Source organism: Heterodontus francisci, chromosome 1 (genome assembly GCF_036365525.1).
Source record: "Heterodontus francisci isolate sHetFra1 chromosome 1, sHetFra1.hap1, whole genome shotgun sequence".
NCBI classification, from domain to species: Eukaryota; Metazoa; Chordata; class Chondrichthyes; order Heterodontiformes; family Heterodontidae; genus Heterodontus; species Heterodontus francisci.
Genome location: NC_090371.1, coordinates 97,691,593 through 97,707,852, shown reverse-complemented (window position 1 = coordinate 97,707,852; position 16,260 = coordinate 97,691,593). Strand labels below are relative to the sequence as shown.

General features: G+C 42.1%; 1 protein-coding gene across 1 annotated transcript in view; it reads right to left on the bottom strand.

Moving 5' to 3' along the window:
• mtrex (Mtr4 exosome RNA helicase) overlaps positions 1–16,260 on the bottom strand; it is a 215,437-nt gene that overhangs the window by 31,949 nt on the left and 167,228 nt on the right. The window lies entirely within an intron of this gene.

Sequence of the window (16,260 nt, the reverse complement as noted above, 5' to 3'; positions counted from 1 at the left end):
AAATCAAGAGAATCAACAAGGCTCTTTTGCATTGCAGAAATCACAAAAATGCAACAGTTGTGATGCACCAAATTCAGATCAGGCAAATTTCTTTTACGAAGATCCTTTTGACCCTCTTGATAAATTAGGAAAGGACTTATACGTAGGCAGACAAGGTGATAGCCTCTAAATAAATATCCAGCAATCGGAGTTGGAAGAATACTACAGCAGTCACACGAACGTTACAATCTTCTGAACTCAACACGGAATTCAACAATTTCAAATCATAAACAACTATTCAAATCTTTTGGACAGCAGGTGCTGGTTTTGTTTTTACTGTTGCCATTTACACTTCTTCTGGATCAATTTTTTATTTCTTACTTGTCCCATTACCATATTTTTTTGCCTTTTACCATTATCCCTTTTATCATTTAACCTCTCCTGCTTTCCGCCCTATTACAGACCTTCCTTCTTGTTCTTTCTTCCCCTCCCCATCCCAGTCTCCATACGTAAAACCTATTACATCTCTAACATTTTCCAGTTCTGACAAAAGGTCACGAACCTGAAATGTTGCACTGCTTCTCTCTCCACTGTTGCTACTTGATTTGCTTCGTATTTCTACCATCATTTTTTTTTAAATTTCAGATTTCAGGCAGCTGCAGTATTTTGCTTTTTGTAATACTATTCTCCCAAACTTACAGCCACTTAAGTGCCAGTCATATGGAAGTTATTTAGCAAATGATGCCAAATTTGGCTCTGTAATTGCACAGTGGAATTTGTTCAATGGCATCCATTTGCTCATTCAAGAACTATGATTTCCTTGGCAGTAACAGGCAATCATTACTGCATCCTCTGCCTAGAGTTTCAAAATATGCTGGAATTGAGATAAATTAATGAATTTCAAATTGCTGAGTGTTAGGTTTCAGTCATCCTTGTGCATTGAACAAAACTGGAAAATACTGGTCTACAATACACGTTTTCCTGAACTGATGCAAGTAGAAAGAAGAATCTATGGTTTTAATGTAGAAACTATTAGGAAGAAAGAGTACTATAGTTGATTCTGGGAGTTGGTAACTATGTTGTCAATATACGCTAGATCAATAACTGATCAAGAAAGCGTTAAATGGTGTGGAAACAAATCTCCTATGAATCTTGTGTTCTTGTGTATCCATAGAAAGACAGATTATTGTAGACTATGCCTTAGATGTACAGAAGTGCAAGACACATGCCCTTCAAGTCTACTTGCGTGTTATGAAAACTCCTTTCCAGTCTAAACTCATTGAGTGCATTGCTTGATAAATGCCCCTCTCTTCCAAATCTATGTAAAAAGCATCTATTTGTAAAATGTGAGGCAGGGGAATGGTGTTGGTTACATTCTGCACCTTGAGGGAATATTAATTCCAGAACAGTGCATGGACTATTTGTACCAAATTTAACATCAAACAGCCAGGAACGCACTCATTCAGGATCGGAGTCAATTCCAGGAGCTTGCATTTGGCTATCCCACAAAGTCAGTTCAGTTAGCAATTAAACTCGAAATATTTAGATCTAGCCTATCCAGGCTTCCTAACAGAGGCCGAGTTCCTGAAGCATTCATTACACCAGCCTGTCAACTGTGGCTATATGGGTAGCATGCTCCGGAGTCAGAAAGGTCATGGATTCAAACCCCATTCCCGATGCCGGAGCACATAATCAAGAACAGTACAGTGTGGAAGCAGACCATTTGTCTTGTTGAATCTGTGTCGAGGCTGAAGCTTCAGTGCAGTACAGTCTTTCCGATGAGGCTTGAAACAAAGGCCCAGTCTGCCCTATCAGGTGGACGCAAAAGATTCCATGCCACCATTTAAAGAAAAGCCGGGATATTTTCCCAGTGTCCTGGCGAACATCAATCCAACACCTCCAGAAAAGAATATGAAGTCATTTCTCAAATGGCTGTTTATGGAATCTTGCTGTGTTCAAATTGGCTGCCATGTTGCCCACATTCCATCAGTCACACAATTCAAAAAGTACTTCATTGACAAAATTGTTTCGTAACATCCTGAGGTCGCAGAAGATGCAAGTTCTTACTTTCTCATCAGGAATAATATAGAAAACTGCATTGCAACCAGCAAAATGAAAGATACACACCTGAAATGAATTCACTTATGTACACGTTACTTCACGTTGGATCTACTGATTTTTTTTCTCAAAAAGTATAAATTTGGAAAATGAAGCAAAAAAACACATGTGTAGGTTAACACAGTGTATGAAGCTACACAAAGAAACATAACATCCTTTGAAAATTGAATCTATCCTCAAATGATAAAAACAGTATATTTTGCTTCAGGCCCCGACCACTGCCGCCATGCCCGACTTGGCTATCATTCTTCATACCATCACTCTCCTCTGATCATGCAGCTTGCTATAAATATGGAAGGGAACTCTGCAATTACCAATGCTGCTCTAGACCAGTTACAAGAGAGGCAAGTCAGATAACCTCTTAATATTTCTGTTCTTCCTTGTGAAATGGCTTTGGCCTCTTGGTAGTCTCTCACACTGATGCAGCAGATATTGGAAAGTCACTGGAATGAATCCTCAAACCCTGCCTTCCATCACCATTTCCATTCTGCTGCCATATCAATTATTTCTGGTGTGGCATTCTATAACAAAACTATTTTGTCTGATGTGCAGCTAAGACCATATAAACCATTAAAATAGAAGTGTAACTGACTGATTATTCAATGGTTTGTTGAACAAAACAGTCTGAAGCACTGTTATCTCATGCAAGAATGAAGCATTAATTCAAATGGTGCAGAGAAATTAACAGATGAAGAGCACATGAACGTAACAATAACACATACTAGAAGATTTTTCTATTAAAAATACAAAGTTATAACAATCTGCAGAAACTTAAGAAAAGGTTCTTGTGGTGCAACAATATTTTATCATGAAATTTTCAAGCACAGAAGGAAGCCATTCTGACCAATGTATCTGTGCATGCCTTCTGCCCTTTGCCCATACTCTTGAATTTTACTTCTCAAAATATTTGATCATTTGCTTTTTAAAAGCTACTTAGAATAGTGCTTCCAACACAGGGGTTAGGGAATTCCAGGTCTCAACATCAGTTTAAAAAAAAAACTCCTGCCCTCTCCCTCTTTTTCTTCTACTAATCATAAATTATGCCCTTCAGTTACTTACTGACCTGACTAGTGGAAGTAGTTTTTCCTTATTAATTAACAAAACCCTTCATAATTTTTAACACCAGATCTCACCTTTTACCTAGGCTGTCCAAATGGAAAGGAAGTCTTTAGTCTTTCCTCAGAACTAAAGCCTCTCATCTCAGTTATGATCTGAGTGAATCTCTTTTTTACAGCCTTAACAAACTTTCTAAAGTAGGTCATTAAAAACTGAAAACAATATTCTAACTGTGGCCCAGCTAATTACTTAAGTTTAGCATTATCTCCTAGCTTTGCCGTTCTTCGCCCTCATTTAGAAAACCTGGAATCTCATTTATTTTACAGCTTTATCAACTTGTCTTCTCAGGCCTCTTAAGTAATTTTCTCTGCTTTTAAAGTTTTACCATTTAGTGCCCTCAGCTTCTCCTTATTCTTCCTCCCAAAATGTACCACTTTGCATTGATTTAATGAAATTTCATCTTACATTTTTCTGCACACCATACCAAACTATATCCTCCTGAAGTTGATATGAGAGAGAGAGGGAGTGAGAGAAAAAAGAAAAGTATTGATCCCAACACTGATTTTTGGGAGACTTTACAATTTTATGCTGCCAATCCAAAAACATCCATAATTTCTACTTTTGGCCCTTCAATCAACTTCCAAACCAAACTGCTTCAGTCCATTTAATAGCTTGTGTACTTTTCCCAGTAAGCATCCTCTGTGAAAGCTTACGCACCTTTAAAAAAAAAATCTATACGCTCAACACCCACCGCATTTTCTTAATAAATACACTCTACTCTCTTTTTGGCTCACAAACCTCTCAAATTTGAAAGGGGTGATTTGCCTTTTAGATATCTGGGCTACCTGTCCTGAATTACTTCACGAGTAGCAATCTTATGCCATATTACTGTCTCTAGAAGTTTACAAACTATTGGTTAGTTTTACCGATATAGTTACATGATATATCCTTTTTTCTCTTTTCAAAAGAGGTGTGACCGTGACAACCTTCCATTCCTTTAACAAACTGCCATGTCCAAAAATGTTTGAAAAATTGCAGTCAGACCATTTGCTACTCCTATCTGACATCCCTCAGAATGCAGGACTTCAGGATATTTTCCACTTGAGTTTTACCACCATTTCCCAAAACTGCATGCTTATCTACATTTATACTATCTAACTGCTCCTTGTGTCCCTTTCATTCTCAATACCGGTCTTCTGCGAAAACCAAGGCATGTCTCATGTAACTCTGCCATTCCTTTATCCTCGACAAGATGATTTCCTTTTTCACCTCTAATTGGTTATACGATTTTTCTCAACTTATTTTTTTTTAAAGATTTGTTACGAGTGTTTAAAAAGGCAGTGGGAATTATGATTACCAGACTATTAGATGACTGGTTTGTTCTTTTTTCTTTGCCTTCAAACACCTCATCCTGTTCTGTCCCTCTTCGCTCTCCCTTAAAATTGTTGTACTCGATTGCCCAACAATGCCTCAAAACTTAGAATCATCATCATTGTGTTAACTTCTCCCTGCAGCCTCACCCCACTCTACCTCTGTAACCTCCCCCAGCCATACAACCCTCTGAGAACTCAGCATTTCTCCAACTTTGGCCTTGTGCATTCCAATTCCCTTAGACCACCATTAATGGCTGTGCCTTCAGCCATCTAGGCCCAAAGCTCGAAAAGTTTCCACCCCTCTCACCTACTTTCCGATCCTCCTTAAAACCTACCTTTGTGACCAAGCTTTTAACCACCCCTCTTAATATTTCCTTCTGTTGCTCAGTGTCAATTATTATCTGATGATGCACCTGTGAAATGCCTTTGATGTTTTCAAATAATGAAGGTGCTACATAAATTGTTATTATTGCTGCTATCCTTAACTTTTTGAAGACTAGCACATTTCCATACAAAAATGAACATTTACAGAAAAAAACCTCCAAAAAGAACAAACTGAAGTGGCAAGTTATTCTTTAAAAATGACAACAGTTTCAATAGTAGAAAGGTTTTTTACGCTATGTCCTTAAACCAAGGGGCGGGGGGGGGGGGGGGGGCGGGGAGTGTGCAGAGGGAAAGCCTTCAATGCAATGAGACAAAGACTGTCCACAGTAAACTGGGCAGATCTGTTAATTGGTAAAATGACAGATGATCAGTGGAAGGTGTCAAACAAAATTAACGTGATGCAGAACCAGTTTACTTCTCCAAGGGGCAAAAGTTTCACTTGCCAAAAATAAAGCCAGATGACTAAAGAGGTAAGCGACAACATAAAACTGAAAAGAAAACTACAAAAATACAAGAAGAGCACAGATCCAGGCAACTCGGAGAGATACGAAAAACAAAAGGTGACAGAGCAGACAGTAAAATTTATAAAATGGGAGTACGAAAAGAAACTTGCAAGGAATATCAAAATCAACAATGTTTTTTTAACAATATTAGGAAAGAGGGTCAAGAGCAATGTGGGCCCCTTGAAAACTGATAACTGCAGTATTATCAATGAAAAGGAAATGGCAGACCTATTTAATAATTACTTTGCGTCAATATTTACAGTTGAGGAAGTGGATAGCATGTCAGGCATTGAAAGGAAACAAGTTCTGAATCAGGGTCAGGCCTCAAAAATTAATGTAAGTAACATAACAGTAATGAAGAAAATAATGGCACTAAAGAGAAACAAGTCTCCAGGACCGGATACCTTCTTTAAAACCCCAGGATGGAAACTAGGTGAAAACACTGTAGATGCCCTAACGATAATTGCCCAAAGTTCTCAATTCAGGAGCCGTTCCTTTAGACTGGAAAATTAGATTTGCCTCTCCGCTATTTAAGGTGTTATGACCGAGGCAGGAGGAGCGCACTGTTAAATCAGTCCCACTTCTCCACGAGTCACAGCATATCAGTAAATTTTCCCACCTACCAGAAAACAGCCAATTACATATGCTATTTGTCCCTTAGAATAAAGCACTCCAACAAGGTTTCTTTAATCAACAACAAAATTAACTATTTATTCTAAAAACAAGTCTTAACCAATAACGAGATAAATCTATATACCAAAAGCTCTTTATTTCCCTAGCCCACATGCACACACACACACACACACACACGCACGCACACACGCACGCACACACGCACGCACACAAAAATGGTTAACTTGGAAAAAGGGATTTTTTTGGTTTACAGCTGTTTCATAGGAATGACAGGAATAATAAATAACTTGTCATGTTCTGGTAGGAAGTTCTTTGGTTTGGTGAGGTGTCCCACAGTCAAATAGTCGGATGCCACTCAAAGTCTTTCCAGGTGGGGTTGATGAACAGTCTGTGGTGGGTAGGCGTTCAAGGCAATTCCACTGCAGCAGGCTTCACTAAGGTCTTTCAGCAGGGGTGTAGCAACAGGTCTGCTTATGTCTTACAGCAGCAGTCTAGCTGTAGAAGCTTTCTTCAGGTTCCAGGATTTCCCAAAACAAGAGGAAACAGGAACCACACTAAATGTAGGAATACTTCAGATACAGGAGGCAAAAGGAATCTGCCACCTTTCAAATACAGGGTTTCTTCTCAAGAGATGCAAGATTCCTTTACAGAGAGTGGCAACACTTTTTTTCTGCGTCTTCCTCTCTGATCTCCAGGCAGGTCAAAGCCAACTTTCAAATGCTTGCTCTTAGTCCAACTCACTGGCTTTTTAAAGGGTCCAAAGTGAAAGCAACCTTCCTGAACAAGTCACATACTAGACATAGAGTCACCCTTGTTATTCAAAAAGTAGCTGAGGAGCTCAAACCCCTTTGCTGGTTTCCTTGAAATCGCCTGCTTTCCTGTTCTTGTGTACAAGGTTAGCACCCATAAAGTTCAGCTTTTGTTTTGAACGTCCTTTCAAAACTTTCAAGAATTTCAACTATTTGCAGGTACCTCAATGTCCATTGAAATCCTGTTCCAGTTTTTTTTTTTAAAAACACAGAAACTTGAGTTAATACAGAAACGAAAAACCTTGGAACAAAGGAAAGTGAGAAGAGAAACCAGGGACTGATTGACCAGTTGTTGGGAAATTTTACTGGAGTCTATAATTAAAGATAGAGTGACTTGCGAAAATTTTCAGCTGATCAGAGAAAGTCAGGATTTATAAAGGGCAAGTCATACCTGATGAATTTGACTGAATTTTTTTTTTGAAGAAGTGACTGAAGTAGTGGACAGGACAATGTCTCTGGATGTTATTTATACAGCCTTCCAGAAGGTATTTGAGCAAGCCCCTATAAAAAAGAGTGTTAGCAAAAATTGAAGATAATGGAATTGAAGACAAATTATTGACTGAGATAGGAAATTGGCTGAGCAGCAGGATATGACCAGTGATATCCCACAAGGATCTGTTTTGGGGCCTCAACTATTCACCATATGACTTAGATGATAGGATACAAAGACACATTCAAGTTTGTAGATGCTGCAAAAATAGGCAGCATTGTAAGCAGTGTAGATGGAAGCATAAAAATAGGAATACGAATAGATTAAGTGAATGAGCAAAACTATGGCAAATGTATTTCAATGTAGACAAATGGCAGGTCAACCACTTAGACCTAAAAAGGATAGAACAGGGTATTTTCTAAATGGTGAAAAAGCTAGAAACAGTAGAGGTCCAAAGAGACTTGGGGGTCCAGGTACACAGATCATGAAAATGCCATGAACAGGTACAGAAAATAATCAAAACGGCTAATGGACTGCTGGCCTTAATATCTAAAGGACTAGAATACAGGGGTTAGAGGTTATGCTACATACAGCTGTGCAAAGCCCTGGTTAGACCACAACTAGGGTACTGTGAGCAGTTCTGGACACCACATCTTAGGAAGGAAATGTTAACCTTAAAGGGAGTCTTATTCTTTCTTTGGCCTCCTTGTCTCGAGAGACAATGGGTAAGCGCCTGGAAGTGGTCAGTGGTTTGTGCAGCAGCGCCTGGAGTGGCTATAAAGGCCAATTCTAGAGTGACAGACTCTTCCACAGGTGCTGCAGATAAAATTGGTTGTCGGGGCTGTTACACAGTTGGCTCTCTCCACGCTTTAGCCCCACCTTTATGGTTGCCCGCCAGCTCTGGCGATCGCTGGCAACTGACTCCCACGACTTGTGATCAATGTCACAGGACTTCATGTCGCGTTTGCAGACGTCTTTAAAGCGGAGCAATGGACGGCCGGTGGGTCTGGTACCAGTGACGAGCTTGCTGTGCAATGTGCCCTTGGGGATCCTGCCATCTTCCACGCGGCTCACATGGCCAAGCCATCTCAGGCGCCGCTGGCTTAGTAGGGTGTATATGCTGGGGATGTTGGCTGCCTCGAGGACTTCTGCGTTGGAGATACGGTCCTGCCACCTGATGCCAAGGATTCTCCGGAGGCAGCGAAGATGGAATGAATTGAGACGTCACTCTTGGCTGACGTACATTGTCCAGGCCTCGCTGCCGTAGGGCAAGATACTGAGGACTCGTGCTTGATACACTTGGACTTTTGTGTTCTGCGTCAATGCGCCATTTTCCCACACTCTCTTGGTCAGTTTGGACATAGCAGAGGAAGCCTTTCTCATGCACCTGTTTAATTCTGCATCAAGAGACAGGTTACTGGTGATAGTTGAGCTGAGGTAGGTGAACTCTTGAACCACTTCCAGAGCGCGGTCGCCGATATTGATAGATGGGGCATTTCTGACATCCTGTCCCATGATGTTCGTTTTCTTGAGGCTGATGATTGGGCCAAATTCATTGCAGGCAGCCGCAAACCTGTCGATGGGTTTCTGCAGACACTCTTCAGTGCGAGATGTTAATACAGCATCGTCAGCAAAGAGGAATTCCCTGATGAGGACTTTCCGTACTTTGGTCTTCGCTTTTAGACAGGCAAGGTTGAACAACCCGCCACCTGATCTTGTGTGGAGGAAAATTCCTTCTTCTGAAGACTTCAATGCATGTGAGAGCAGCAGGGAGAAGAAGATCTCAAACAGTGTAGGTGCGAGAACACAGCCCTGTTTCACGCCACTCAGGATTGGAAATGGGTCTGATGAGGCGCCACTATGCTGAATTGTGCCTTTCATATTGTCATGGAATGAGGTGATGATACTCAGTAGCTTTGGTGGGCATCCAATCTTTTCTAGTAGTCTGAAGAGACCACTTCTGCTGACGAGGTCAAAGGCTTTGGTGAGATCAATGAAAGCAATGTAGATGGGCATCTGTTATTCACGGCATTTCTCCTGTAGCTGGCGAAGGGAGCGTAGCATGTCAATGGTGGATCTCTCTGCTCGAAAGCCACACTGTGCCTCAGGATAGACACACTCAGCCAGCTTCTGCAGCCTGTTTAAAACGACACGAGCGAAGACTTCCCCCACTATGCTGAGCAGGGAGATTCCACGGTAGTTGCTGCAATCACCGCGGACACCCTTGTTCTTAGAGGTTGTTGATATTGGCATCGCGCATGTCCTGTGGTACTGCTCCCTCATCCCAGCACAGGCAAAGCAGTTCGTGCAGAGCTGAAAGTACAGCAGGCTTGGCACTCTTGATGATTTCAGGGGTAATGCCGTCCTTCCCAGGGGCTTTTCCGCTGGCTAGAGAATCAATGGCATCACTGAGTTCCGATTTTGTTGGCTGTACGTCCAGCTAATACATGACTGGCAGAGACAGGGTTGCATTGAGGGCGGTCTCAGTGACAACATTTTCCCTGGAGTACAGTTCTAGGTAGTGTTCCACCCAGCGGTCCATTTGCTTGCGTTGGTCAGTGATTGTGTCCCCTGATTTAGATTTGAGGGGGGCAATCTTATTGATGGTTGGCCCAAAAGCTCTCTTAATGCCATCGTACATTCCTCTGATGTTTCCTGTGTCAGAGGCCAGCTGAATATGACTGCATAGGTGTTGCCAGTCGTCAAATGCGCAGGGCTTCTGGCAGCTTTAAGTGCTACGGATGTTAACTCACTGGGGGCTTTCTTGTAGTTCAGCAATGTAATGTGCTTAGTGGCTATGACAGGTTCCAGCTCTTCAATGTGAGATTGAAACTAGTCTGCATTCCGCTTCACACAATTGCCATCGGTGGTCATTGCTGAGTCATAGATGGCGTCTCTGATGTGGGCCCACTTGGTCTCTGCATCCCCTGTGGGAGTGTTTTGGAGGGCTTTTTCAAGTGAATTTAGAAACTTGCGTAACTGCTGTGGATGAGAAATTCTGCTAGTGTTGATGCGCGGGCGGCCCTTCTGCTTGGAGTGATGCAGCTTCTTTGGTTTGAGGCTAACCTTGCTGCACACCAGGGAGTGGTCGGTGTCGCAGTCCGCACTGTGGAAGCTGCGTGCGATTTGAACGCTGTTTAAAAAGGTTCGCCTTGTGACGATGAGGTCCAGCTGGTGCCAACGACGTGATCTTGGGTGCCTCCAAGAAACCTGGTGACAGGGTTTAGTGTGAAAGTATGAGTTGGTGATGCAGAGGTTATGATAGGTACACAACTCAAGCAGTCTCTGTCCATTCTCATTCATCCTTCCAATGCCATAGCGCCCAAGGCAGGAAGGCCATGAGTCATGGTCGGCCCCAACCCTAGCATTAAAATCCCCCAACAGGAATAGGTGTTCGGTGTTGGGGATGCTACTAATGATATTATGGAGTTCCTCATAGAACTGGTCTTTAGCTTCAGGTGGGGAGCAGAGTGTTGCAGCATAGATGCTGAGTAGGTGTACTAGACCAGAGGCGGCGAACAGTCGGACGGACAGTATGCGTTCTGAGCCATTTGAGGGTGGCTCTATCATGCTGAGCAAAAAGTTTCTGATGGCGAAGCCCACTCCATGCTGTCTTGGTTCTTGAGGATCCCTACCCTGCCAGAAGGCGGTGCAGTTTTGCTCTGTTAGAGATCCACTCGCAGGGAGGCGTGTCTCCTGAAGTGCTGCAATGTCCACATTGAGTCTACTGAGCTCCTTGTTAATGATGGCGGTCTTCCGAGAATCGTTGATTTGTGTAAGGTCTTCCGACAGGCCAGGACACATAGTTCTGACGTTCCAGCTTGCAAAACAAAGGGCTGGTACCTTCTTTCCTTTTTTGGTCGTGCTGTTTGGTGCGGTGTTACAGTCCACTTGTCGGGCAATGACCCTGAGCTCCAAGCACCCATTGAAGCAGGTGGACTGTGGCGGGACAGAACCTTATTGACCGGGGGCTGCCCGGTTTGAAGCGGGCGGTAGCTGTCCAGTGAGATGCGATGACCTCTCCCACCAACAAAGGCAACCCGTGGCGCCCAATCTCTACACCAATTGAGCTGAATTTATAACCCGTAACTGCTGCCTTCCATGTTGATTTGGTCGCTGTGAGGCGACTATGGAGTGACCTCTCCATGGCGCATGCCTGGACGGATGTATGGAGGTTGTGAGTTGCCCAAACGTCAAAACCCCCCTCTCGGCCTTCCTGGTGGGGTCCAAAGGAGTGCAGAGCACGATGTTTGGCACCAGTATGGCTGCAGGAACTGCCGGAAACATGCCAAAGGTGACACATGACCACCTTCGGGGTTCCGCTCCGGATTTTCTGTTAGGGTTACCAGATAATTGGACTTCAAAGGTTTTATTTGGAGGAGAGATGACACAAGTATGCATTTAGGACACTGTTGAACAAATGAAATTGCCTGTAGAAAGTATCTGAAAGCTTGAATATATTCAAGCTACTGTATTCTCACAAAAGCTGTCCTTTTGTAGCATCTTCTGTTTTGGTTCTTTGAAAATGTATTCGTATTGCAATCAAAATGATAATATTCATTTAAAGATCCTGATGAATTAGCATAAATTCCAGAGTATAGTTCTCAAATTCTGCTTTATGACCCAATATACATAGCAAAATTAAAAATTTTGGAGGTTAACTGACATTTAGTAGGTTAAGTGGTGACTTGATCCAAGTTTTCAAGATATTAAAGGGAACGGATAGGGTATAGATAGAGATAAAGGCCTGCTCGGGTCTGGAAAAAAAAAGCCCGACCCGAACCCGACAGAACCACATGGGACCAGAGTCCTTCCATTTTTTCCCGCTTCCGACCAGACCATAGTGTACTCACTGTACTTCCCACTTTTGGATAGATGGAATAGAAGGAAACTACTGCTACAGCATGAGCGCAATGACATCATAGAGACGCTCACTCACTCGATGCACAGACTCAGAGTCTGTGGAGTACTGTGCGTGTCCGGCCCGACCCGAGCCCAAAAGCCGGACCCTGAAGAGCGACCCGACCCAAACCCGACACATGTCGTCGGGTTCCATCAGGTAGCAGGCCTTTAGATAGAGTGCAATTATTTCCAGTGGTTGGGGAATCTAGGACGGGGGATGTGTAGCCTAAACATTGGAGCCAGGTCTTTCAGGAGTGAAGTTAGGAAACACTTTTACATGCAAAGAGTGGTGGAAGTTTGGAAGTCTCTTCGACAAAAGGCAATTGAAGCTTGGGAGACCAAACACAGACTGGGTGACTGCTGTGCAGAACACCTCCGCTCAGTCCATAAGCATGACCCCGAGCTTCCGGTTGCTGGCCATTTCAACACTCCATCCTCTACTCTCATGCTCACAACTCTTGTCCTGGGATTGCTGCAGTGTTCAAGTGAACATCAACGCAAGCTCAAGGAACAACATCTCATTTACCGAATAGGCACGCTACAGCCTGCCGGACTGAATATTGAGTTCAATAATTTCACAGCATGAAGGGCCACCCCTTTATATCTTTAGTTATTTTTTCTTTTTTATTTAGTTATTTTATCTTAGTTTGGTTAGTTTATTTCTACTGTGCCTACCCACTGTTTCTGTTCTTTTTAAAAAAATTTTAATGTTATGCTTGGAGTGCTTTGTGCTTTACAGTCAATTAACACCCTCTCTGTATTAACACTTTGTCTTTCAGCACACCATTAACATACCTTTTGCCTTTGTTCCATGACCTTCTGGTCAGTTATTCTCTGAGACCTTATTCTATCAACACCTTCTCTTTTGTTATCTCTTGCCCCACCCCCCACTTTACTTGCTTAAAACTTGTTACATTTCTAGTATTTGTCAGTTCTGAAGAAAGGTCACTGACCTGAAACATTAACCCTGCTTCTCTCTCCACAGATGCTGCCAGACCTGCTGAGTATTTCCAGCATTTCTTGTCCTTATTTTACAAAAGGGGAATTGTGTTTGACAAATTTATTAGAGCGTTTGGAGAAAGTAACTCGGAGGGTAGATAAAGGGAACCAGTAGATGTCATATACGCAAGATTTCCAAAAGGCATTCAATAAGGTGCCGCACAAAAGGTCAATATGCAAGGTAAGGGCGCACGGAGTTGGGGTAATATATTAGCATGGATAGAGGGCTGGTTAATGGACAGGAAACAGAAAGTAGGGATAAATGGGCATTTTCAAGTTGGATGTAAGGATCAGTGGCTGCAAGGATCAGTGCCAGGGCCTCAGCTATTTACTATCTATAACAATGAGTTAGACGCAGAAAGAGAGAATAATGTATCCAAGTTTGCTGACGATACAAAGCTGGGTGGAAATCTAAGCTGCAAAAAGGACATAAAGAGGCTGCAAAAATATATAGACAGGTTAAGTGAATGGGCAACACGGTAGCAGGTGGATTATAATGTGGGGAAGTATGAAGTAATTTACTTCGGTACTAAGACAGAAAGGCAGAATTTTTTTTTTTGTATAAGGTGCGAAATTTGTAAATGTTTACCTTCAGAGAGACTTGGGTATACTCATAAAAGGAACGCAGAAAATTAGCGTGCAGGTACAGCAAGCAATTAGGAAGGCAAATGGCATGTTGGTCTTTTTGCAAGGGGAGTGGAGAACAAGAATAAGGAAGTTTTGCTTCGTTGTACAGGCCTTTGGTGAGACCACACCTGGAGTACCATGTACAGTTTTGGTCTCTACATTTAGGGAAGAATATCCTCACATTAGAGGCAGTATAGCAAAGGTTCACTAGATTGGTCCCTGAGATGACAGGGTTGTCCGATGGAGAGGTGCTGAGCGAATTGAGCATATAAGTTTACAAGAATGAGAGGTGATCTCATTGAAACACACAAAATTCTGAGGGTCTTGACAATGTAGACATAGAGAGATTGTTTCTGCTGTCTGTCTCAGGTAAAGAGGTTGAACATTTACTCACTCTAAGGGTTGCGCATCTTTGAATTCTCTACCCCAGAGGGCTGTGGATGCTCCATGGTTAAGTATATTTAAGGCCGAGATGGACAGATTTTTGGTCTCTGAGGAAATAAAGGAATAGGGGAGTGCATGGAAAAGTGGAGTTGAGGCAGATGATCAGCAATGATTGTATTGAATGGCAGAGCAGACTTGAGGGGAAACAAAGATAGGTAGGAAAGAGGACATAAGGAGGCTACAAAGGGATATAGATAGATTAAGTGAGTGGGCAAAGACCTAGCAAATGGAGAATAATGTGGGAAAGTGGGAAATTGTCCACTTTGGTAGGAAGAATAAAAAGGCATATGATCTAAATGGTGAGAGATTACAGAGCTCTGAGGTGCAGAGGGATCAGGGTGTCCTAGTGCATGAATCATAAAAGGTTAGTATGCAGGTACAGCATGTAATTAGGAAAGTTAATAGAATGTTATCCTTTATTGCGAGGGGAATTGAATACAAAAGTAGGGAGTTTATGCTTCAGCTATACAGGGCATTGGTGAGACAACATCTGGAGTACTGTGTACAGTACTGGTCTCCTTATTTAAGCAAGGATGCAAATGCATTGGAGGCAGTACAGAGAAGGTTAACGAGACTAATAACTGGAATGGGAGGGCTGTGTTATGAGGAAAGACTGGACAGGGGCTAGGCTTGTATCTGCCGGAATTCAGAAAAGTCACAGGCAACTTGATTGAAACATATAAGATTCTGAAGGGTCTTGACATGGTGGATGTGGAAAGGATGTTTCCCCTTGTGGGAGAATCTCGAACTAGGGGTCACTGTTTAAAAATAAGACGTCGCCTATTTAAGACAGAGATGAGGAGAAATGTTTCTCTGAGGGTCATGAGTCTTTGGAATTCTCTTCCCCAAAAGGCAGTGGAAGCAATCACTGAATATTTTTAAGGCAGAGGTAGATAGATTCTTGATAAGTAAGGGGTGGAAGGTTAACGGGGGTAGGTGGAAGTGTGGAGTAATCAGTTCAGCCATGAACTTATTGAATGGCGGAGCAGGCTCGAGGGGCCTATTCCTGCTCCTAATTCATATGTTTGTGTTTCTACTCCTGCTTCTATTTCTTACTGTCTTAGGTGCAACATTCCCATACACCTCAGATTTCCAGGGACGCAAGGGCTTTTACATAAGGCAGTTGTATCTTTGCACACTTCATAAGAGGAGCAGTTGCTATTTCTAGATATATCCTTTAAATATTTAAGTAAACTAAATATATTTTTGAATGGGATAATGGCATTTAAAACAGACTTAGAATATACAGCAATATTCAGATTTGTTGCTAAGTATAAGTCTTTTTTGAATATTTGCACTCCGCAAGTTGACAACCACAGGTATCTGTATCGTGAAGTATATTGTGTTGTATACTCACAGGAATGTATTGCAGTCACTTTACATATTTGCAGTTCAAGTTGTAAACTATACTGGCTATACATATAGTGGCTTCTTCAAACAGACACACTAACTGAATCAACAATCAACTTAAAACCATCCAAGTTTCACATCACTACTAGAGATATCATCAAGCTGGAAATCACACAATCTTACTTGGAAAGGTAGATTTACATCAGACTTTTTCAAATTTTTCAGAAATGCATTTATACTATTCTATGAAGTTGGACAATGAAGAGATTTATTTTAGTTTGTAAGCTGATCCTAGGTGTCAAATATGTCGTGTTCATTTTATTTTTGCCATGCCACAAAATTATTAAGCTTTCTGAACTGTCAACCTTACAAAAATGTTGCAATTTACAAATACATCGAGTACCCCAATGGCTGAGTTGGAAAGTAAATTCCCAGAGCAACTGATCAAACAGACTTGGAAGGATTCAGGTTCGATGCATGGTCCTTGTTGAGCTAAGCGGATCTCAACAAAAAAAAAAAAACTTGCATCTATATAGCGTCCTTCATGACCACAGCACTTTACAGCCAATTAAATATTTCTGAAGTGTAGTTACTGTTTTAATGTAGGAAACGTGGCGGTCAATTTGTGCACATTAAGCTCCCACAAAGCCCAA